The following is a 24,668-nucleotide window of genomic DNA, read 5'->3' as shown; positions in this document are numbered from 1 at the left end:
CTGTGTGGTTAGAGGCGTGCAGCCGTGAGCTTGCATCCGGGAGATGGTGGGGTCGAACCCCACTGCCAGCAGTACTGACGATGGTTTACCGTGGTGTCCCACTTTCACACCAGGCAAATGCTGGGGCTGTACCTTAATTAAGGCCACGGCTGCTTCCTTTCCATTTCCAGGCCTTTCTTAACCCATCTTCGCCATAAGACCTATCTGTGTCGGTGCGACGTAAAACAAATTGTGAAAAAAGATAGTTGAGATATTTTTTATGAGGGTACTTATATTTCAAGCCTCCGTGGCTCAGGCGGCAGCGCGCCGGCCTCTCACCGCTGGGTTCCGTGGTTCAAAACCCGGTCACTGCACGTGAGACTTTTGCTGGACAAAGCGGAGGCTGGACAGGTTTTTCTCCGGGTACTCCGGTTTTCCCTGTCTTCTTTCATTCCAGCAACACTCTCCACTATCATTTAATTTCATCTGTCAGTCATTAATCATTGCCTCAGAGGAGTGCGACAGGCGTCGGCAGCCGGCACAATTCCCATCCTCGTCGCAAAAATGGGGCTGTATTCATTCCATCACTTACACGGTCACTGACTGGTAAACAGGTTGTATGTTTTCATTTTCACTCATATCTCAAAAACTGAAGTTGTTACACATGTCGAAGTAGGTATATTTGTTCTGCTTTAAAAATAAAGAAACATGTATTTATTTTCTCGACTTGAGAGAAGACTGTTTCTCGCATTTACAGATTTGTGTCGCATGGTCGTCTTAGCCCCGAAAGGTAATACCACAAACGAGGTTTACAAAGAGTTTCTGGTGTCCCAATAAAACTCAACAGATTCAATTTTTGGGTGAGTTTTTATACTTTAGGGATTTTCAGATAATGTCTTAGTACAATGCCGAGAAACGATTACATTTATTAAATTACAAAATCCACGCGAAGGAAGCCACGGGTAACTGCTAGTATATATATACTGTATAGCGATGAATCTGCGGGAGACGTCAGTGCCACAAGTTGTATGCCTTTCTCTCGATTGTTCTAGAATAAAAATTTACTATCTTTTTAAGCGATGAAGATACAGAAATGAGACATACCTCATCATGTAGCTAGTGTCAATCTCAACAAATTCCATCAAGGCGTTCAAGAGATATCAAGGGAGAAAGAAACCACATTTCTTCTCGTGACGTGGCGATTAACCTTGGTCTTACGGAATGAAAGCTGCGGTCCAGGCCGAAGCAAGCCAGTTCAAATATTTCGCTCACAGCTGGCTCGTCAGTTATGCTGCTCGCGACAAGTGAAGTCGGACTCAGTGTTCATTTTACGGGAACGTCGTGATACTTGTATATTTTCGACAGCAAGTTGACACTTACAAGGGAACACATACATGTTTTACACTCGGATCCGGTTGAAATTTGGTAGGAATATTCGTGGGAGGCAGTAGAAAGCTAAGGTGAAAACTGCATGTGCCCAGCGCAAGTTTAAACGCCAAAATTGAACAAATAATTATTCGTACAATTAAAAGTTCCGCAAGAGTATCAGGGTGTAGCGGAGAGTTAGGGAGGAGCAAGCAGCGCACGTGAACCAACCGGGCTGCGTCGAGCTGCGCCAGCAGCCAGGCAGCATATAGTTAGCGCGTTCCCCTTAACTTCCCGATCAGATGTGCAAAACGTAAATATGAAAACAGCACATGAAACAAGTGTACAAAGGACGATGTTTGAACAACGACGCCAATAAGGTTTGAAAAATTCACGCCCGGGTTCTTGTTATTCGTTGTAATTAGTGCAAGAGTGATTGTTTACAAAAAAGTGGACTACTGTGTGCACCATGCACATCTTACAGCGCAGTCGCTTTCACAAGTATTACATTGATTATAGGAAGGCTCTTCTTTGAAACAACAATTGACTGGCTTAACAAATTGTGAAGGTTTCTTTTTAACACAGCCAGATTTGTACCAACTGAACTGCCGCATGCTACGAAAGCGCGGAGAGGAGAACTGGTGGTGAGTCAAAGATTGCACTTTTAAAATGTTGTTCCTTAAATGTACGTTGATGTCTAACGAGTTAAACAAAATTAAATCGTACAAAATACGAATAAATTGCTTCCAAATGCGAAAGCCCAAAACACGTAACGGCTGGATAAGTTCAGTGGCTCCTTTCGAAATTGCTTGAACATTAATAATTTTCTTACTCCCAATTTTAGCATTTAAAATATTTTCTTCTTTCTGTCCGGTCCACGAATCGAGAACTAAAACACTGTACTCTCGTACTGTGACCGTTCACAACGTCACCTATGGTATGTCATGATATTCAGGAGATGAGATATGCCGTTTTCCGCGTCATTCTAAGATAAAAACTGCCCAAGTTAGAATTTTTCCACCCGCTCCGGGACTCGATTTGCAGTATCCAGAGTCGCGCGACCTAGCTCTAGTTGCTGGTAATTAGCAGCGAGGCAGTGCAAGAGCGCTTGTACGTGAAGTTCTCTCACTCCAACCACGAGCGAGATGAAAAGAGACGCGTTATCACGTGACACAGAATCTAGGTCACTAGCCGAGCCCAGAGAGTATATCCAACGTGAGAGCAAATATTATACCCTATTTCCCTCATTCTTTCACCACTGCCGACTCATCGAATTCATCTGTTTTTTCCCTGTTAATTTTTATAAATCGCAGGATACTCAGTGGATAATCAAGCGCAAACATTCATTTGAATCAGGGAATTTTTCGCATAATTATGAGACCGAGAAGTGTTCTACTTAATGGAATGGACGGTAACTGCGCCGTAAACAAGGGTGCGTCTTAATGACTAACAGATGTTGGACCCTAACCGTGCCAGCGAACACAAGGAATCCCCTGTGCTCGTCATCATTTACTGACAGAGACAAAAGGACGCTTTTAAGATTGCTTGAGAATCTACGAAGCTATTTCAAAAACATTTACTCAGTGAAAATGGGAATACAGGAGCTACATTTTGATATCCTGTTCGTCACTCTACGTTGCATATTACCGGATCGAACTCTCAGAAGGGGTTGCATTTTCACCCCACTCTAAGCATCCGAGTCTCTCGCGTAGCTTGCCTATATAGTCAAGAGCTGGGAGGCAGACACTACCCAGTTCATTTTTAGTGCAGCGCCAGTTCGGGAGTAGTTCGTCGTGATATGTGTGAGAGTCTCCTATGAAGGAATAATTTTGTAAAGTGAGCATGCAATGCAGTGATTTATTAAAGTCTGTGAATATATGTGGAAATAACCACAATCTGAGTAAGATGTTTACGCATTCAGTGTGCAACTAATTGATATGGTAGGGATGGTACGAAACCGTAATGACCGCTGTCCGTGTGTCGAAGAGGTTGTGCGTCGAGCCTCATATATGCCTAAACTAATACGGCTCAATTAACCTAAATAGGCAGGTATCTCAGTGCGTGGAGTGTGTGTGTGCTCGATATAAGTGAGAAATGTAAAGAAAGTGAGTGAACGGCTCTTTGTCGACCTAATTAGTGGCCTAACCACTGACGACATTTTTTTATTCAGGGCCTACAATAGCTGTCTGCTGTTTATAAAAGGATAGGCAGATGAGAAGGGAACAGTGTCGGGCTTCAGAGACATTACCGGCATTGGGTTGGAATGCTCGTGCTATTGAGCAAATCCAACCATGTATTTAAATTGTAATGTGCCATAAACTAACGCATTCACATGAGATAATTTCCCCTCATTTACATAAGGAGTCTACAAGAGCGTCGGAGTGACGGGATATCCAGCTGCATGCCAGAATCTGCCTGTGTACCAGAGAGAACGAGTCATCTAGCTGTCTGCCGAAATTTTTCTTGAGTAGCGGAGATCATCTGGAACGTCGAACGAGGTCATGCCATGATGGTCGTGACTGGCCAGTTAGTCACCAGAGAACTTCATATCGCTGACTACATTATGGATTTCGAGTAATTCATGGATGTGCCCTCCTGTAATGCTGTGAACGTGGCATCATGAAGGCTGAGTACATTTCCAAGTATTTATATCTTCGAAGGTCGTGTCCCATTGCAAATATGTAGATTTTTCACATAGATGTAACGTAGACTGCTAGCATGCCGTTTCAGAGGGATAAAAATAATAATTTCATTTTATTTTGAGTCTTTATGGAATACTTTCATCGTGGTTTGGGACGACCATACTGTACTTCCATTTTTTTAATATAAGGGTTGGTAATGCATGACGTAATTATAAGGAGCTTAGATTAATTAAGTGTGGAGTGCTGTCGAGTAAAGAAGGCTTGTAGTAGGAATGAATCCAGTTATCATCTTTATAGAGCCAATATGAGTCATCAAAGATTTTTTCAGTAGTTTACTTTGTGCACTTCACCTGGTAAGGAGTCCTCCAAACTAGTGATTAATGCTGGTGAAAACTACGGATGGAGACAGTGGGGTATGCATCGTTAATTAATTAGCTCGTGAATGCGTAATGTAATTTGTACCCGTGTGGCAGGAGTTTATCAATAAATAGCACGGTATTCGAGGTATCGAGAGGAGAAACGAAATGGTTGAGCAGGCCGTAACCCTGATGTATACTGTGAGATGAAAATGTGAAGTTCCCTTGGAATCTGTTGGTAATATACGCGAAGTGTATATCGCGTTGTGAATATGTTAATTACGGCCGGACATAGCCGATATTAAATAGGATGCCATTGTGGCCCGAGAGAAAGGAAGCGAGGTCGTTCGCCGCGAAGCCATTGTATGAGAGAGACCCAGTGCCCCGCTCTTTGAAAATGTGTCGTGGGAGGCCAACAGTTGGGTAAATTTACGAGCCTGTCTGTAGGAACGAAGAAAAGTGTCCTCTCCACTGAAAGAGAACAAATGCTAGTAACTGTTTTATTCCTCTCGGCACAACGATTACGTGCATTAATTTAAGTATTGCCAACGTCGCATAAATTCCAATATGCATTAAAAGAAGAATCCCTCCAATTTATTTCCTTAAGTATTCACAGCGTGTAGGGAATTCCAGGTTCGATATACCCCACCTCCGAAGATCCTGGGTTCATTCCAGGAGACAGTAAAGCTTACTGTTACCAGCGGCAGATGACTCAGGCCATCTGTGAATCATCGTGTTTGTGTGTGAAATGTATTTGTTCTTGTCTATTTCTTGCAGGAAGTGATATGATACTCTGTTTGTAATGTTTTGGTATTGAAGTCGCTAAGTGCTTGTCCATAGGTAGCAACGTTGTGTATATACTGTCCTGTTATGTGTATTGATAAAAATCCTAATGAAATGAGCGTGTTTATTATATTGCCTATTCGGCAATGATTAACATAGGGAAGTGTTGTAATACGACTTTCAAAGGCTTGGGAGTGTACACATAAGTAAGCTTCGTAATATTTCAGTTCATAATTGTTCGTAGGCCTATATCACAACCTGATATAGTTTGAATATATTAATTCTCGGCAAATAAACAGGATTACAGCAGGGTATGTCCATACTGAATAGATTTGTGTGTAAAGTGATCAGCGTATGTGTAAAGTGAAGTAATCAGAGAGAAAACACCTCTCTAAGTCTAAGTGTAAATAGTTCAAGAGGGAACGCCTCTTAAGTTTGAATAATTGAACGTATGATGAAGAGTAGAGAAAGACTACCGAACATTAACGTCAAGATAACCTTCAATATCACATGTACAGTGTTGTATGGCATATCCCCGTAAATAAGATGTGTTTCACTAGTATATTAAAAATTGTTATACAAGATATGGTTTCTCTTCTCATTAGTAACGAAATAGTGCTCCTCTCATAATTAATATTCCCCTACTATAGAGAGTATTATTAAAGAAATTACCGCCCCATCGGACGGTCTACTGACCCGAAATGCGATACCGACTTAGCTAGCGAATCATTCTAGTAGGGGAGGGTGAGGCTTCGACGACCGGGCTGAGTTCGAGGCTCACCGATGGTGCTCCATTCTAACGTCATATTTGTGAACCACGGTAGCTTGTTTATGTACTGAAGCCTTGGACAGGTACAGTACTAACTCACAATAAACATCCCGTAACCATTTCTGTACAAGTTCTTTGGTGAGTTTTCGAGACTTAAAAGGCAAAATGTACACATTTAGTGCAGTCAATAGTTTTTTCTAAATTAGGACCAAATTTGCCATTTTTCTTTCAACACCACTACCAACTTCGGCAGGAGTTGTCCATCTGCCGAAATTATTGGCTGTATTGTGTAGGTATGAGTTAGCGAATTCATAGATTGTGCTTCCGTTAATACGACTTTTTCTCCTCGTTCATTATGGGTCTTGCCAGAATGGAACTTTTCATGAAAACCGGACTGATCAGTATTAAACACGCACTCTGAGCCGTGAATTTCTATTAATTGTGACACTTCTTCCACAAACAGTGTCGCGTTTCAATTAGTATCTTCTTGTTCAAATTGGTAATTTTTAGATAAGAATTTGCAAATTTTCTTGAAACAGTTTTAAATTTATTTCTAAAACTTATTACCCGGGAATGAGACGCTCGAAACGTGTCGTAACTAACTAGATGAGCGTACTTTAAGGCCCATTTTTTAATATTTATATCCTGAACAATTTTGTTTCGTTGTCTACTTTCTTTGAACTTTTGATGTCTTTTTCGTAACAAATTTATTTTTTTCTCCCATTGTGCCACCATTTTCCAATTGTTGCTCCCACCTGTGAAGCTCTTCCCGCACTTTAATTTACAAAACCTGTGTTTCACTGATGCGAAGCTCCTCTATATCCCACCTTTGTTTAGCCAATATTCAACGACCTTCTTCTTATAAGTTATTGGGATTAGGCATCGTTCAGCAGTTGTTGTGGATGCAGGGTAGGAGCAACATTTTCGGAGACGAGTTCAAATATCGGTGTTCCAATATCGTCTTCCTCGAAAACAAAGTCATCATCTGACATCCAGTTCGACTGCCACATCGGTATTAAAAACCCTGTCGGCAATTAGACCTGTAAAACAGAGACAAGAACGCAATTCCTGTGAACGCTTGTTTTTCTCTTAAGTACACATATATATATATGGGGTGTCTTTTTGTCACACTCTGCAAAACAATTCCGAAAGCACACTACTACATTCCACGGATTTAATGACTTCTGTAGTGGGCGTTTTGTTGTATGTAGGTGTAAAAAAATCAATGATTGCCGTACAGGGTTAAAGTAAATATACAGCCACCATTCATAAAAATTACTATAAAAACGTCAGATTTTACCTGTCATTGTAAGAACGTTGTCTCATCGGACGACTAATCAATATGCACCTCTTGATCTGCTTTGACGTTACTAATCGGGAAGATACGAGGTATGTTCGAACTGCGATACAGTAGAGAAGAGTGGCCGGGAGCGGGGGTGGTCATTCATTCGACTCGAGCGAGCAGCCCGGCTATACGCAGCCTGGCTGCTGAGGCGGCTCGATAGAGCCCGGCTGGCTCACGTCCACTGCTTCGCTCCTCCCTACCTCTCCGCCACACCCCGATACTCCCACGGCACCTTTAAATTTACGACTATTTATTTGTCCAATGTCGGCGGGGGGGGGGGGTTCTCATTCATTCGACTCAAGCGAGCAGCCCGACTATACGCTGCCTGGCTGCTAGCGCGGCTCGACACAGCCCAGCTGGCTCACGTCCACTGCTTCGCTCCTCCCTACCTCTCCGCCACACCCCGATACTCGCGAAGCACTTTTAAATTTACGACTATTTATTTGTTCAATGCTGGCGTTCAAACTTGCGCTGGCCACATGCAGGTTTCGCCTTAGCATTCTACTGTCTCCCACAAATATTCCTACCAAATTTCAACCGGATCCGAGTGTAACACATGTATGTGTTCCCTTGTGAACGCCGAAACGAATAACAGTCAATTTATGATTCTGAAGACGGTAGGGATCAGATACCGAGAACGAAGAATTATCTACAATCTGTATAAAAATCAGTCTGCAGTGATAAGAATCGAGGGTTTTGAAAAAGAAGCAGCAATCCAGAAAGGAGTGAGGCAAGGCTGCAGTTTGTCCCCTCTCCTTTTCAATGTTTACATAGAACAGGCAGTAAAGGAAATCAAAGAGAAATTTGGAAAGGGAATCACAGTCCAAGGAGAGGAAATCAAAACCTTGAGATTTGCCGATGATATTGTTATTTTATCTGAGACTGCAGAAGATCTCGAGAAGTTGCTGAATGGTATGGATGAAGTCTTGGGTAAGGAGTACAAGATGAAAATAAATAAGTCCAAAACAAAAGTAATGGAGTGCAGTCGAACGAAGGCAGGTGATGCAGGAAATATTAGATTAGGAAATGAAGTCTTAAAGGAAGTAGATGAATATTGTTACTTAGGTAGTAAAATAACTAACGATGGCAGAAGTAAGAAGGACATAAACTGTAGACTAGCACAAGCAAGGAAGAGCTTTCTTAAGAAAAGAAATTTGCTCACTTCAAACATTGATATCGGAATTAGAAAGATGTTTTTGAAGACTTTTGTGTGGAGCGTGGCATTGTATGGAAGTGAAACATGGACGATAACTAGCTCAGAAAGAAAGAAAGAAAGAAAGAAAGAGAATAGAAGCTTTTGAAATGTGGTGTTACAGAAGAATGCTGAAGGTGAGATGGATAGATCGAATCACGAATGAAGAGATACTGAATCGAATTGGCGAGAGGAGATCGATTTGGCTAAATTTGACGAGAAGAAGAGACAGAATGATAGGACACATCTTAAGACACCCAGGACTTGTTCAGTTGGTTTTTGAAGGAAGTGTAGGTGGTAAGAACGGTAGGGGTAGACCAAGGTATGAATATGACAAGCAGATTAGAGCAGATGTAGGATGCAATAGTTACGTAGAAATGAAAAGGTTAGCACAGGATAGGGTGGCATGGAGGGCTGCATCAAACCAGTCTATGGACTGATGACTCAAACAACAACAATGAATATGTATGTTAAAATTCAGGAGTACATTCATAATAATAATAATAATAATAATAATAATAATAATAATAATAATAATAATAATAATAATAATAATAATAATAATAGTTGAATCTCTGATATACATAACCCTATTACATAAAAAATACGTTAGAGTTATAGCTTTACAAGATATAATTGACTATTACATACAATTCTCAGATATTATAGTTCTTTAAATAGTTGCTCCAAGTAACTCACAGATGCAGAACAACAACACAATTTAGAAAAGACATCTCTAATAGGTGTTAAGAAGTTCATTTCACAATAGTTCAAATGAGCTACAATGTTGCGACATTTGCCATCATGTAATGGACGATTGACCATAAGGTGAGCAACCGTTTGCTCGACATTTCCGCACAGATACTGGCAATTGTCTTCGATTAATTTTTCTTACAACAGAGGAAACGCGATCTTTTCACTTTCCTTACGTCTTTTCCTTCAAATCGGGTCCTCTTTTTCGCTATCTTTTCGCCGTTTGGCCAGGTCTGTGACGTCTCGAGGACTGAGCTCCACAGAACGCATGAGTTCCACGATGTTGACCATCCACCACATTGGCTATCCCCTTCGCAGCCTGTGTCTTCCTGGGTCAAGTTGGAGGATCGTTTTTCTTACAGAATTACTGTTGCTCCGCATGTCAAGGCCGTTACATCGAAGTCGCGCCTCCCTTTTTTCCTACGATTGAGGAGACACTAAGTCTATGCCGCACATCTTCATTTCTGATATGATCCAAGAGAGACAGTTCTAGTAACCATCGGAACATTCTCATCTCCATAGGATGGAGGATCTCTCCATTCCTTTAGGGGCCACATTCTAAATATTCTGACTTTCAAATGTCGAGTCCCAGTCAGATGCGGCTGTTCGCCATTAGACCAGGAAGGCTGCAAACATCTCTAACAGAGAATAGTGTTGAATCTGCGTACAGTACATTGGTTGAAGTTTCGAAACGGCATGTATCGATGAAGGAAGGCCTATGTATTGAACCCATGACGTTTGTGCCGTAAGGATTTTAAATCTTAAAGTTACCACACTAGGCCCCTTGTCAATTGTGATGAGGAGCTCGAATATATTTTTATATCGCCGTTTTCTTTCCCACGCTATGAGATGTGACGTCATCCGCACATGTCAAAGGTGGATGGATACAGCAGAAAGCTTAAGTGGAATATGTATATTTAATTAAAAGAATTAGTAGTGAACGCAGTATAATGAGGGTCCTGTATTTATCAGTAAGACTGTTGGTCTTTAGTAAGACAGATTTGAGGCTGCTAAGCCATTTCAGTGAATATGTCAATGAGAGACGCGCGTGTTTATTTTGCCCACGCCAAGTCGTCAAGAAAATAGTGCCTATCAAATTAGGTCATTTATCCAGTTAATTTGGTAAGAAATAATTTTAAATGTTCATGAACACTGTCGGTAGCAAGTTAGCAAGTACGTGGTTACAGCAAAAACTCGTTTTAATACAGTTCCACTAAGTCGGAAAAATTACGCAGATTTTCTTGGCGGCAAAGGAAAAATGCGAGAGAGAGAGAGAGAGAGAGGGGGGATAGCATCTATAAAATAAAAGGGGACGCCATCTTGAAACCCCTGCATTTGTATCATTGAGGCTCGAGATGGAGGATTGAACTGTTCAGTAAATCGATCAAGAAGTAGACTAAGTCCAACAAACAGATTTTTGGCCGATGTGGCCGGGGTCTTGACTCCATGAGGAGATAGTTGTTCATTGCAGAAGTAATCTGATAAAAGACGGTCAAGATACCGAAGTAGTATTTGTGAAGTTGTAATATTGTGTTGTAAAGAATGTAATTCGTGTGCGGGTAAAAACTACAATCAGTCGAGTGCGATCAACGAAGACACCGAGTAAAGGGCATTTCATTTTTATATGCTTTGTCTTTCAGGAAAGAATAAAAACCAACGTGAAGCCAGAAATATAAAAATGGCTAAATAAAAATGACAGAGAGTCATTGGTGAGCCTAAAATGGAAGCTGACGTGCAGTTAAAATAGGTGAAATGCCATCTTACCGCCTATTGTATCTTGTTTCATGATGTCAAACTTTGTAACGGTTCAAATCCCGTTACAAGATGATATCTGTATTTTTATTATTGTATGATTTTATCTGTATTTTATTATTATTATTATTATTATTATTATTATTATTATTATTATTATTATTATTATTATTATTATTATTATTATTATTATTATTATTATTATTATTATTATTATTATGTCAGTATTATTATTATGTTATCTGTGATATTGTACTATTATTGTAATTATCCGTTTTATTCAATTTTGCAATTGCCTGTTGCTTGCAAGATTGCACTTAGATGTATACATATATACGTATGTGTAGTATAACACTCAATACCTGTACAGTGAGAATTGTTGTATATATCAGAGATTGGAAGTGACGTTGTGATATTGCTAGACCTCTGGCGATTCTGCCAAGTCATCGCCAAGCCATGGCTACGTCATTGTATTTATTTAGAATATGCGCGCACGGACTCGTCGCCGCGGGGCTATTTCACCACTGCGTGTAATATCTGTCGCGTAGGTGGGAGTATGTCATTGTTATTTTTGGAGATTACGTAGCTGTGTCAACCAAGTCTATATAAGGTGGGTGCACATTGTAGCGTCAGTCATTACTTATACGGATGCAGTACAGTGAAGTAGTCTACTAGATCAAGAGGCCTTGGTTGGCCAGTCAACCAGTGTGAACGAGAGATGGAGAAGACTCAGTGAGCCATTATTGGTCATTGAGAGAGTGAGACCAAATGGTTGGTCCGTCACTTAGTGGAAGACGCGGACGCAAGGCTTACCAAGGAGTCAGAGAGGGCAACCCTGGACCTGCCAAGAGGTCATACCATATTGACTTACAAAGAAGTCAGATGATATGGAGAAGAAGCAGTCGCAAGGATGTATCACCACGTTAGGCGTGACACATCTACAGTAAACACCAGAGCAAAGGAATACGTCGTAATTACACTCAAAGTGTTAAAGGTACAGTCAAGTGAATCAGTGAGGGAAATATTTCGTATAAATTGTTAAATGTCCGGTCAAGAAGAATTCAAATTCATGCCTAGTTTCTTTCAATTGCAATATCATAATTTCATATTCTCATCTGTTTTATCGCAACAAGACTCACTATTTTTTGATATATTATTTAAAGAATATATATTGTTCTATCAAACGAATTCAGAGCAGTCTTCAGCCACTTTGTAAACACGTTCCTGAATCGCTCCGTAGTTCAGTGACCTCCACAAGTTTGCTTTCAATTTGTTCAATTCTACTAATCTGTTCCCTCGTATCTTCCCTAACTGCATTGTAAATTTTGTCCAATCTTTTCTCGACTACCTCATGAATTTCTTCCCGATTACTTGCAATCTTATTACTTAACTCTAAGATATTCTCTGTACATGTTCCTTTGACATGCTCGATTTGAGTATGAAGCTCGCTCCGACTCGACTCCATTTCTTCTCTAAGGTCAACACACTCCTTGTTTAACTTATTTTCTAACTTAGATATTTGATTAGTTACCTCTACTATCTTAGTATCTATTTTATAATTTAGTGATTCACTTAAAGCATCGATTTTCTCATTGGTCACATTAAAATTTTCTTTATTACTGCCAATTAATTCTTCCATTTGTTTCTTATTATTTTCATTACTAATATCAATCATTTGTTCCATTTTATTACTTAAAGAGTTAATCTGTTTATTACAATTTTCATTATTAGTACTAATTAATTCTTTCATCTCTTCCTTACTATTTTCGTTACTACTAATTATTTGTTCCATTTTATTACTTATTATTTTATTATTTTCCTCCATACGTTTCTGACTTTCATTACTACTAATTATTGTGGCCATCAGCAAGGAAAATTGATCTTGGTTCATCCCCCCCGCAATTTCCTTTTGAGTTTCAGTGTGCTTCTCAATTTCTGCACTTTCCTGAATTATCTCAGAAGCTTCCAACGTTTTCACCTGCTCCCTACTGTGAATTTCACCTTGGATGTCCGCAGAAGCAATGACCTCGTCGTCACATGACTTGTTATTGTCTTCCTTGTCCATCTTTGGTTCACTAGTGATAGTACGCGATCTCAAATGAATTTCCCTCTTCAAATCCCTTGACATATCCCCAAACTACAAATGTATATCAAAAATTACACTCCTGATATTTACCGGTAATACTTCCGCTGGCTTTAGTTGTGCATACTCCTCCCAAAATGAACCTATGATATGCTGTCATTCAGAACAAATTCTGAATTTCTTCGAGCCCCACGTTGGGCGCCACTTTGTAATTTTCCTGACTTTTTGACTACCTTTACAAACATATTAAACTGGATTAAATTGAAAAATTTGAATATCTGCATTTAAAATGGAAATTATGAAAATTAATATTCATTAAATAAAATACACACTCGTCGAACCTTGTACTCACACTTACTTGCTACCTGCTTACTTACACATACGTTATTTGAAGGGCGCCAGCTGTCACTCAGTACAGCAATAATAGAATGAGACTCTTGACCATATCTAGGGTGTGGGGTAATAAGCTTACTTTTGACAACCTACCATATAAGTTCTGGGAAAAGGAGATTGGCGTTCGGTTTCCCCATTAATTTTGAGGTTAAGATATTTTACTGTCAATGAAATGAAACTCTGAATTCGTTTGATAGAACAATATATATTCTTTAAATAATATATCAAAAAATAGTGAGTCTTGTTGCGATAAAACAGATGAGAATATGAAATTATGATATTGCAATTGAAAGAAACTAGGCATGAATTTGAATTCTTCTTGACCGGACATTTAACAATTTATACGAAATATTTCCCTCACTGATTCACTTGACTGTACCTTTAACACTTTGAGTGTAATTACGACGTATTCCTTTGCTCTGGTGTTTACTGTAGATGTGTCACGCCTAACGTGGTGATACATCCTTGCGACTGCTTCTTCTCCATATCATCTGACTTCTTTGTAAGTCAATATGGTATGACCTCTTGGCAGGTCCAGGGTTGCCCTCTCTGACTCCTTGGTAAGCCTTGCGTCCGCGTCTTCCACTAAGTGACGGACCAACCATTTGGTCTCACTCTCTCAATGACCAATAATGGCTCACTGAGTCTTCTCCATCTCTCGTTCACACTGGTTGACTGGCCAACCAAGGCCTCTTGATCTAGTAGACTACTTCACTGTACTGCATCCGTATAAGTAATGACTGACGCTACAATGTGCACCCACCTTATATAGACTTGGTTGACACAACTACGTAATCTCCAGAAATAACAATGACATACTCCCACCTACGCGACAGATATTACATCCAGTGGTGAAATAGCCCGGAGGCTGACTCTCTGAGCGCATATTCTAAATAAAAACGATGACATAGCCAAGGCGCGGCGATGACTTGGCAGAATCGCCACTGGTATAGCAATATAACAACGTCACTTCCAATCTCTGATATATACAACAATTCTCACTGTACAGGTATTGAGTGTTATACTACACATACGTATATATGTATACATCTAAGTGCAATCTTGCAAGCAACAGGCAATTGCAAAATTGAATAAAACGGATAATTACAATAATAGTACAATATCACAGATAACATAATAATAATACTGACATAATAATAATAATAATAATAATAATAATAATAAAATACAGATAAAATCATACAATAATAAAAATACAGATATCATCTTGTAACGGGATTTGAACCGTTACAACTTATATGTATTTGTAATGGGTAGTTACGACGCAGTTGGTCACCCATATGTTTTCGTGAGTGTCAGAAATATGACGGCAGGACATTTGTTTTATTTTCTGCTTGGATATAATTTAAAAGTATTATGAGCGCCGTGTAACAAGTTGTAAAAGTTATTAGTGAGGGTTCCGAAGTGATATCACGTCCAAAGTAGATCGTCATTTCCGTGAATTTATTGCCTATATTTTTGTGATGTTAAGATGTTTTTATCTGACGCAAAATTTTTCTGTTCGATAAATGGAATTGGTGCAAGGTATCCGTGGTTACTCATTTTCAATCGGGTGTAAGCGCGCTGTCGTGTTGAGTGATGCAGATCGGTGAATATCTGTCACGAAGGATAATGCTATTCTATGGCCGTTTAAACTGTGTTTGACTGACAGCAAAGTCTGTCAGTCATTTTTTGTGAAAATCCGGTTTTAAGAAAATACGAGATCATTTTATGCGAAATTGTTCATTATTAAAGTATTGTGCGTAATTTATGCCTCGTGGACTCTAAGGATGTTTATTCCATTTTCTTTTGTCAGTGAGAGTCGTTGAGTTTGAGGCAAGAAGTTAGATTTGCCGTATGAGTTGAGATAGGATTTTCGAATCAGGTGATTTGAAGCCTGTAATGATGCCGGGATTTATGTGAGCCCAAGGAAGATATCTGTATAATGTTTGGGATGGGAAAGTGTGAGGGAATCCACGCAAGTGTTAATTTGCGACGTGTACAATTATTGAACGATATTTAAAAGTATGATCTATGTGCATATCTGTTCGGTCAGGAATATCGTATTTTAATTCTATTTGTGCCGTCGAATATTTCATTCTTGTGGGACAAGTTATGTGTGATGGACAGATGTTTATATCAAAGCTGACAGCAAGGAGGGTCGCTTGTTTCCAATGTCGCCAGCTGATCGGGGGTGGCAGTTCGAAGATAACGGGAGTTGTGCTGCGTGTTACGTGTTGAAAATGAGATTGTATTCTTTGGAACGGAGATCATGAAATGTGCGTGAACTAGTTGAAATTTTCATCCGGGAATGACGTGTAGGTTATTAGATACTGTGAATTTGTTTAACCGAGATCTGAATGTATATTTCAAACCACGAGGTTAGAGTATAATGAGCGAAGTCAGCCAATTCAAGGTTTGTCCAAAATATAGAGTGATGGTAGTGATGATTCATTTATTTTTGAGGGGTGCACAAAGCTTCATGGAAATGTCATGATGAGATATGACATCGTTTGGTTTATATTTTTACGGCGGGTTACTTATGCAGATTTTTGTTGTGTACTTAATTATTAGGGTTATCCAAGTATTAATAATTGTTAGTATTAGATTAAACTTGAAGTGTGATGACACGAGATATAATACCGGAAATAAATTACGCAATTTTTCTTCCAGCTGCACGATTCTAACGACGATAAACTATTGTAACTATGATAAAGTATAACTACGTCAGAATTTGAGTAGGACCTTGTTAAAGAAACCATTCGTCCGCGGAGATAGAATTTGTTGTTAATTAAGATTCATTAAATCACTTAAATTTATTAAATTACTAGCCGCACTTAAGCCAAACAAACAAACAAACAAACAAACAAACAAACAAACAAACAAACAAACAAACAAACAAACAAACAGAAACGAACAACTTTATTTATAAGATTATTTTTATACCACCCCCCTCGCCCCCTGCTATAAGGGTGCTAGGGTGTCTTACCCTCACGCGGTTTGTCTCCTGATACTAATTGATAAGTGTACCACGTTTGATGAAATTGCTCCAGTGGTTTAGGAGGAGATGTGTCATATACACACCCACACCCACACACCCACGCACACACATACATCAATTTTTATATATAGTAAGAAGAAGACCATAACATTTTTATATGTAGTTTTTCGATTAATTTTATATCTCACCCCCTTCGCTCCCCACTTGGATTTGCAAAAAAATCCGGAGTAATACTATTCATCTCAGAGACCCTGAAATCTATGGATTCGAAACTGTTTTTAATTATTTCTATATCTCACCCCTCCAACCTTTTTGCTCCCCACCTAAAAGGGGTCCTATAAAACCCCCGTCTTTTCAACGATTTTAAAATGATATGCATATCGAAACCTTCCCCGGGGTCAGTATACTCTAAATATGAAGTTTGGTTGAGATCTATCCAGCCGTTTCGACGTGATGGTGGAACAGACAAACAAACAAACAGACACGAACAACTTTATTTATAAGATTAAATTCAGTGGAAAACGTATTTGTGAAATAACATAAAACCAAGTGAATAACTTAAAGGTGCATTCTGGAAATCTTAGTTTATTTTTCTGGGAAAGCTCAAATATTAACGTAACGCTTAAGGGGACATATCCGAAGGTAATGGATTTTACTGCCACAAAGTATTGTGAGCGTTCTTGTTGTTGTATTATTTGACTTTGATTGATTGAGCAGTAAATGTGCTGGGGTTAGTAAAGTGAAAACTTTGGTCATCAACCGATGTAACTTAATTGTATTTAGCCTTCAGCTTAGAAACTTGGATGGTCATGGGGTCATCAACCTCAGTGACTTAGATTAGGGCCATATGCCACTGTAGCATCATTTTCCTTGTAGTCATCATCCACAATGACTTTAAAGTAACTTAGAAGTTTAGATGTCGGTCCATGACATAGTCGCAGGTCACTTCGATTCAATTAAGGGTCCATGCCGTACAATCACTGTGTGGCACACGCCGATTGGACTGCCTTAATTATACCCAGAGTCCAGAGTTCGTGTTACGAGGGATGGACCATCAAGAATCATTATGATGGTACATGCAGTCTTACATGGAAGCCGAATTTAAGGATTTCCAGACTTTCTTGTCTTCATTCATAACATGTGGCAATGGTTTCTAGTGAGGATGCCCATTAATCAGTTAAATCAAAGGCTCAAACCAGTATTCTGCTCCTCTGTGTTAAATTATTGTGGCGTCAAGTGGACAAGAGTGAGTCCAAATTATATTGATTTAATATTTTCTTTCGTGATTTCATTAATAAATACAAATATTTTTGAATAGACATTTCATTTGAGTAGATAGATTAGGATTAGTGAACCTTACCTTTTACCTCAGCAAGTGACTAAAACCCCATAACGACCCAAGAGACAGATCTCACGAAAATTGCTGATAGGTAAGAAAGGTAGGTATCCTTCATAGTGGCCCAAGGGTTCGTATTTTCTCAATAGTTTAGCATCTGCGTGCAGCTCTTCGAGCCCTATTTGGACCGGACGCAGCTGGTCACTGCCCATTTTCATCCAGGTATGTACATTTTCTATACTTGTAGATTGGTAGAAGTAAACATTCCCCATCTTGAGAAGACCAGCACTCTGCCATTTCAGCACGTAGGCGCCGTCTTCAAAGGGAAGAATGCCTACGGCTGCCAAATCTAATGTGGCTGAAATCGGAAGAGTTGATGGAGATAAGTAAAATAGAAAACATGAAAATGAGGAGTCTGGCAGAAGTAAATGGAAGTAATGCCAGAATCATCTAGGGGCCCTGTGTTCGCTAACCCACGTTCTCAAGCTTAGAACAACAATTGGTCGTCTCCAATGTACCCATCGCCCAGCTCATACAGCACCTACGTCAAGAAATCATATTTTCGCTTAGTGGAAGTACAGACAGGGGATCTAGATGTACTGTAGGTTATTCCGAAAACTACACGTTCACGTGTGGCAGGCATTAATTTAGTAATGACGGAGTAATAATGAACAGGACATCCCCAGTTGATGTTTTAGTAGTAAACAACTTCGCTAATAATGATAAACGTGGATTGGTAGAACGTGGAATTTAAGTAGATTTAACCGAACTAAGAGAGTGAAATATGCAAAGTAATAATGTGATGAATTGACATAAACTTCCCGTTGCACAGCGGAGCGACATCAAAGGAATGCCCGCACTTCGCAGTTCACGTCCGTGCTTAGAGCGTGTATTAAGTGTTGATCTGCCGCTCCAACTGTTCTCGAGTTGTGAAGTGTTACTTCGGGATATACTTCTCATAATGCCTCTACATGCGTACACGGTAGAGGAAAGGGTACTGATGTACGATAATTATGTGAAAACAGAGTCCTGCAGGGAAGTCGTTAGGCGATTTTAGCACAATTTCCAGGTGTACGCCCTCCACATAGAGATACCGTGCAGGAACTCGTAAACAAATTGAGAGGAACTGTGTCTTTACTCGATAAGAAGCAAAGTGTCAAAAAACGTGTACATAACGAGGAAAAAAGTAAATGAAATCGCAGAAAGATTAGAACATACACCTACAAAATCCCTAAGACGACTTGGACAAGAAGCTGGGGTTTCGAAGAGCTCAGCCTGGCGGGATACGAAAATTTCCAACGTCTCTTGTAATAAGGTATGATCTTATTTTCTTCATTTTTAATTACTAATTTTCTTAATTCTTACTTTCTTCATTCTTAATCTGAATTGTTATCTCATATCATGCACGGATAAAGTGAGCGAAGTACAGTCCTTGTTCAAACGCCGCGGAGCGGGAAGTGATGAGTCAACGGAGGAAACATAAGCTGGGCGCACCTGCCGGCCAACCGATGACAGAAACTTACTGAATATCTCATTCTCCCACGCCTGTGGAATAGCGGGTGCGAACATTGTCGTAAATGTAGATTTATCCCTGTTTTATGGCCGAAAGTCCTCCCTGACCCCAACCCCATTGGAGGGAACATGCAATAGTGAATACATCCTTCCTCATGGGCTAGCATCAGGAAGGAATTCCAGGCGTAAAAATGGGCCAGATCCACAAAAATTGCAGCCCTCAAGAAATTGGATATATCAGGAATAAGGAGAGATTTGTTTGAAATGCTCTCGCTCTCATAACTACACGAAGACAAGAAGGCAGACTACGTTAGTCAAGAGATCGAACGCTACTCATAAAACAAGTTTCTAGTCTTGTCGAAATAAGAAGCTACACAGTGGTCTTTATTCAAGACTAGCAAGATAGCCTTGCTTCACTACGGTGTTATACTGAAATTTATAATTGAATGCTTAACATTTTATACACAATACGCGAAAATTCGCGATCTGCCTCGTTTTCTGAGAGAATCCGCCAAAATGCGCGATCTGACTCGTTTTCTGAGAGATTATATCATAGTTCCTCCCATTTTTCAATCCTTCTTTCCAGCAATCGATTTCGTACTTCCCGGGCTAGGTCCAGGTATTCCATCCGGTCAGTTGGGTAACGAAATCTTTGCCATCTTTTCCTATAAGCATTTTTAATATGGATCATATCCTTGAGGAGATCTGGCGTGGTGTCGTCTTGTGTGCCTTGGAGGTACTGAACCCGCAGCCGGACTGCAATCGTAGTCATTAACCGTCCAGGACACGTTACCAGCAAGGTCCGCACATTTTGAAGACGGTCCAAAAGATTATTATTATTATTATTATTATTATTATTATTATTATTATTATTATTATTATTATTATTATTATTATTATTATTATGGACCCCACAGCAGGATGCAATACCGCTACTTGGCGTAAATTACATCTCCTGCCTTTGTCATCGCTGACAATGTGACCAGCACCATTGTCGCGCGTAAGAAAGTGCGCGGGATTTCTGGCGATACGAATGACATACTTACGTGCATTATTGACCTTATTATAGAGATGAACAATTGCACGGTCAATCTCATTCCTATCGTTTATTTCAAAACTGTTTAAATTTTTATTTATATGCCAGGAGAATCTACTGTAATCCAAGAACGTTCTCCAAAGGAAAAGATGGCTCTTGAAAACGAACCCAGGAAAGATTAAAAATGATCGGTTTTATGATTAGAATAAGTACATTGTTTCCAGTCATTCGACCGGGTCAGGAATAGAATGAATAAAGCCCCCATCTAGCGGCGAGGATAGGAATTATGCCGGCGGCCGAAGCCTGTCTCACTCCCCTCGGGCAATAATTAATGAACGACAAATGAAATGAAATGATATTGGAGAGTGTTGCCGGAATGAATGATGGCAGGAAAAACCGGAGTACCCGGAGAAAAACCTGTCCCGCCTTCGCATTGTCCAGCAAAAATCTCACATGGAGTCACCAGGATTTGAACCACGGAACCCAGCGGTGAGTGCCCGGCGCGCTGTTGCCTCAGCCACGGAGGCTCCTTATAAGCACAGTATGAACAGTAAGATCAATTGGTCTCACCTCCTTTTTCACCCCAACGCCGTTAAGTTTATTTACCCCCTCCCCCCCCCCCAAAAAAAAGAAAAGAAGGCGTGTTTCTTTATGTATATAGGAGATTTCAAATACCAATGTTCACGTCTGTTACCTTCAGTTTTGAGATATAAGTATCCCCATAAACGTAATTCACTTTTTTCACTTCTTTTCACCCCCCCCCCTCACTTAAGTGAATTTTTTGGCATGAAATACTTGTTTCTTTAATAGTAAAGGATCTTCCAAATACCAATTATCACGACTCTAACATCTTCAGCCCCGGGAAGGTGACTACCCGGTCATAGATATATCGATTGCAGGAGACTCAAGGCCAACTCTATTGCACCCATAAACAAGGCTGTATCTCCCCCATCCCATGCCTTTTTAACTCTGTCAGTACCGGTAATCGAATGCAGAATGCCTTAAGATAAATTCTAAAATAAGGTGAAAGCCGGCCCCACGGTGTAGGGGTAGCGTGCCTGCCTCTTACCAGGAGGCCCGGGGTTCGATTCTCGGCCGGTTCACGGATGTTTACCTGGATATGAGGGCTGGTTCGAGGTCCACTCGGCCTACGTGAGCTCTCTGACGTTGAGATGAAGACCGTGGTCTAGAAAGCAAAAATTAACAGCCGAGAGGATCCGTTGTGCTGACCACATGACACCGCGTAATCTGCAGGCCTTTGGGCTAAGCAGTGCTTGCTTGATAGGCGATGGCCTTTCGGGGCTATTGGGCCATGGTGTTTGGTTTGGAAAAGTAAATAGAGAAGGAAGCGACATCCTGCAAAGCTCTTTAGCTTCCAGCTAGTTCATCCGTCCGGTCTCGTGCATTTAGGACAGTTGAAAACTTTACATCTAAATAATAATAATAATAATAATAATAATAATAATAATAATAATAATAATAATAATAATAATAATAATGGCGTTGTCCTCCGAAGAGGCCTGGTGCAGGTCTTTTGAGTTGACGCCGTATAGGCGAACTGCGCGTCTATAAGGATGGGGCCGTAACTATGATGAACTCAAATGATGAAGACTGCACACACATACACACACACACCCAGCCTCCGAGGTATCGGAATTAACCAACGAAGGTTAAAATCCCCGACCCGGCCGGGAATCGAACTCGGAACCCTCTTGACCAAACGTCAGAACGCTAATCATTTAGCCTTGGAGTCGGACTACGTCTTAATAAATGCTCCTCATAAAACCTTTGTAAAAATACTAACTGTATCTATTTATAACGATAAGTACAAAACCTCCTTTTCATGTGGCTGAGTTGTTCGAGTCGCTGTCCTTCTGAGTTCGAGTTCGCAGGTTCAAATTCCGGCTTGGGTCAGACCCTTAAAAGGGTAATGGTAACAGCTCCGTGTCGTTGGTTTCTTACACATTATACATACGCAAGGCCGTACCCTGTAATTTTTAACGGAGTGGGTTAAGATTTGCTGCGGGGAGGGGGAGGGATTGCTTCCGAAAACAAAAACTTCAGTAACAATTTTTTTTTACTTTCAAATAAGTTTTACAGAAAGAAACGTTTGAAACAGATTTAGAGCAATATCTCATAAACTCATCGGGTGAAGTGGAAACGTAATTTCATAGCGGTCTGGTGGAGAGAACACGCTTTAACAAGTGCGTGCAGTGTGACACAAGGATTTCTGTCATTTGTTAAAATATGGAAGCAACAATATGTTTCACTCTAAATATTAAAAATATTTAGAGGTTTGATTCAATTGTTTTAACCTTCTAGCGGCTCGATAACATGAACATATTTCTATATGTTTATTGAAATTGCTTTTTATGGTGCAAAATGTATTAAAAACATAAAAACAAATAATCCGTATATCTCAAAAAAAATTAAAATTTGTCGGATAGGATATTTCGAGACGATAGCTAATTTCCTTTTGTTTGTAGTTATTTGCGCCTGCTAAGTTGGTGAGCGTATGAAGGAGAAGCCTTCGTGCCAGTAGAGTAGAATGCAAACTTCTGAGTCAGAGAAGTCACAACATAATTTAAATACACACGCGGTAAAGCTAGTAACCGTACGATACAATCCAAGAAACTCGAAAGCCTCAGCAGGACGAGAATTGAACCAAGTAGACATTACCACACAATTTTCCAGCAAAGTTCATTATACGTAGGAAGCAATACTGTGGGACAGACCCAGGAGGTAAGGCCGTGGTAAGTACATGGACATCTGGATGAAACAGGAAAAGAAGAAAGCTTTTTTCTTCTAGGACAACCAACAAGCAACAATAATATGTATTTTGAAAATACTCAAGAAATTTACAACAATTTGGACTAAAAGAAAAGTTACAACATTTTTCTTTATATAATGCTCGAAAACAGTTCTTTCACAACACTCAAGACCAACAGGTCCATCCATAAAAGGTAGCCACACAATGTTCTGGCATGACAATGAGTCTGACTAAAATTTTAGGAGAGCCGTTATTGGAACAAACATCGTTTCCAATAAATTAGAACGATACACGAAAGATCAAAGGACACGGTACGAAACAAAGTGCGAAATTTGGGCAACAGACACTGCTCGTAATTTTATTTGGGATAAACATGCGGTGTGAGTCATTCCACAATGAAATAAGCCACCAGTGTTGTAAGAAACATTACTGAAGAACGAGGATAATATTAAATCTAAAAGCAGAATAATAAACACTTCTCACAATTAAAAGCCGTGGTAAAAATATTTTGAGTGTAACAGCCACTAGATTTGTACTAACATTAATGAGAGAAAAAGTTTAAGTTAAAAAAATGGAATAGTAAGCCACTACTCACAATTCCACAATATAATCTCACTTCAAAACCACTCGAAATAGAATGTCGACAAGGGTCATACAACGGAATAATGACGAACAGGAACAAATTTTTACAATTCACATTTTTTTACGGGAAACGGAAAGGAATAGACACCTGACAAGGGTTAGGAAAGAGGATTTGAAAGTCTGCTCACTCAAATCCTTGATAGTTTCCACAAGCTCAATTCGTACCCAAAAATAGGCACGACAGTCCCAAGAGCTACGAGACACTCATAGTTAAGTTGAAAGTTAAATGTCCACAGTTGGAGACACAGCCGCAATACAGTTCAAAACTTATCAGTCACGAGGCAATAAGTGCCTCAAAAATGGTGAATTCACCTTCAAAATAACTTTTAACGGAATGAAGTTTTAAAGTCAGACCAGAGGGGCGAGACCCAATAGGTTGTAAACAAAAAAGGCTCTGTGTGCATTTTGTTTGCTCACCCACCTCCACGTAGAAATACGTCCCGTAGATGACAAGCAGTACATTCCAACTGCACAAGGACAGAAAATCCCTCCACACACATATATCACTCCATAACCCAACTCAGCGCTGATAACACCAACGCGAGCTTTTATAGGCGGGCTGTAGCGAGTGCAGAACATACGAGAAAGGTGACGTATAAGGACCCTGTGTGTCCTACACGACACATAAAATTAGCAATGTTCACATCTGATTTAGTTCTCATGGCAAACTGTAGTGCAGTTAGCAGAGTGCAAGTAGTTTTGAGCCCAAAGAGCGGGAACTGCGTAATTGGGATGTCATTGTTTGAGACCGTGTCTTCAGAAATTGAACTGAAAATGGCGCGTTCTGCATTTAAGTAATTTTCCATTTTTTATTTATTTATTTTTTGCATGAACCTGACTTGCTTCAATACATTTGCAATTGCAACGCATTAAAGAGTTTGTTGATAAAATATAATTTAGAATTTTGTGAATTACCTTGACTGTACGAATTATACGAAGCGTGTACGAAGCGTGTGTCC

At 39.8% G+C, this 24,668-nt stretch overlaps 1 protein-coding gene across 1 annotated transcript in view; it reads right to left on the bottom strand.

Moving 5' to 3' along the window:
* Window positions 1–24,215, bottom strand: part of LOC136862847 (versican core protein) — a 155,429-nt gene extending 131,214 nt beyond the window's left edge. Inside the window, exon 1 of the mRNA XM_067139111.2 lies at window positions 24,131–24,215. The gene's annotated coding sequence lies outside the window, so the exon portion shown is untranslated. The remainder of the gene's footprint in view (window positions 1–24,130) is intronic.
* Between the last annotated feature and the right edge of the window lie 453 nt (window positions 24,216–24,668).

The sequence above is a fragment of the Anabrus simplex genome, chromosome 2 (assembly GCF_040414725.1).
Source record: "Anabrus simplex isolate iqAnaSimp1 chromosome 2, ASM4041472v1, whole genome shotgun sequence".
NCBI lineage: Eukaryota > Metazoa > Arthropoda > Insecta > Orthoptera > Tettigoniidae > Anabrus > Anabrus simplex.
The sequence above is the reverse complement of the archived record's forward strand: the minus strand, read 5'-3'. Positions and strand labels throughout refer to the sequence as shown.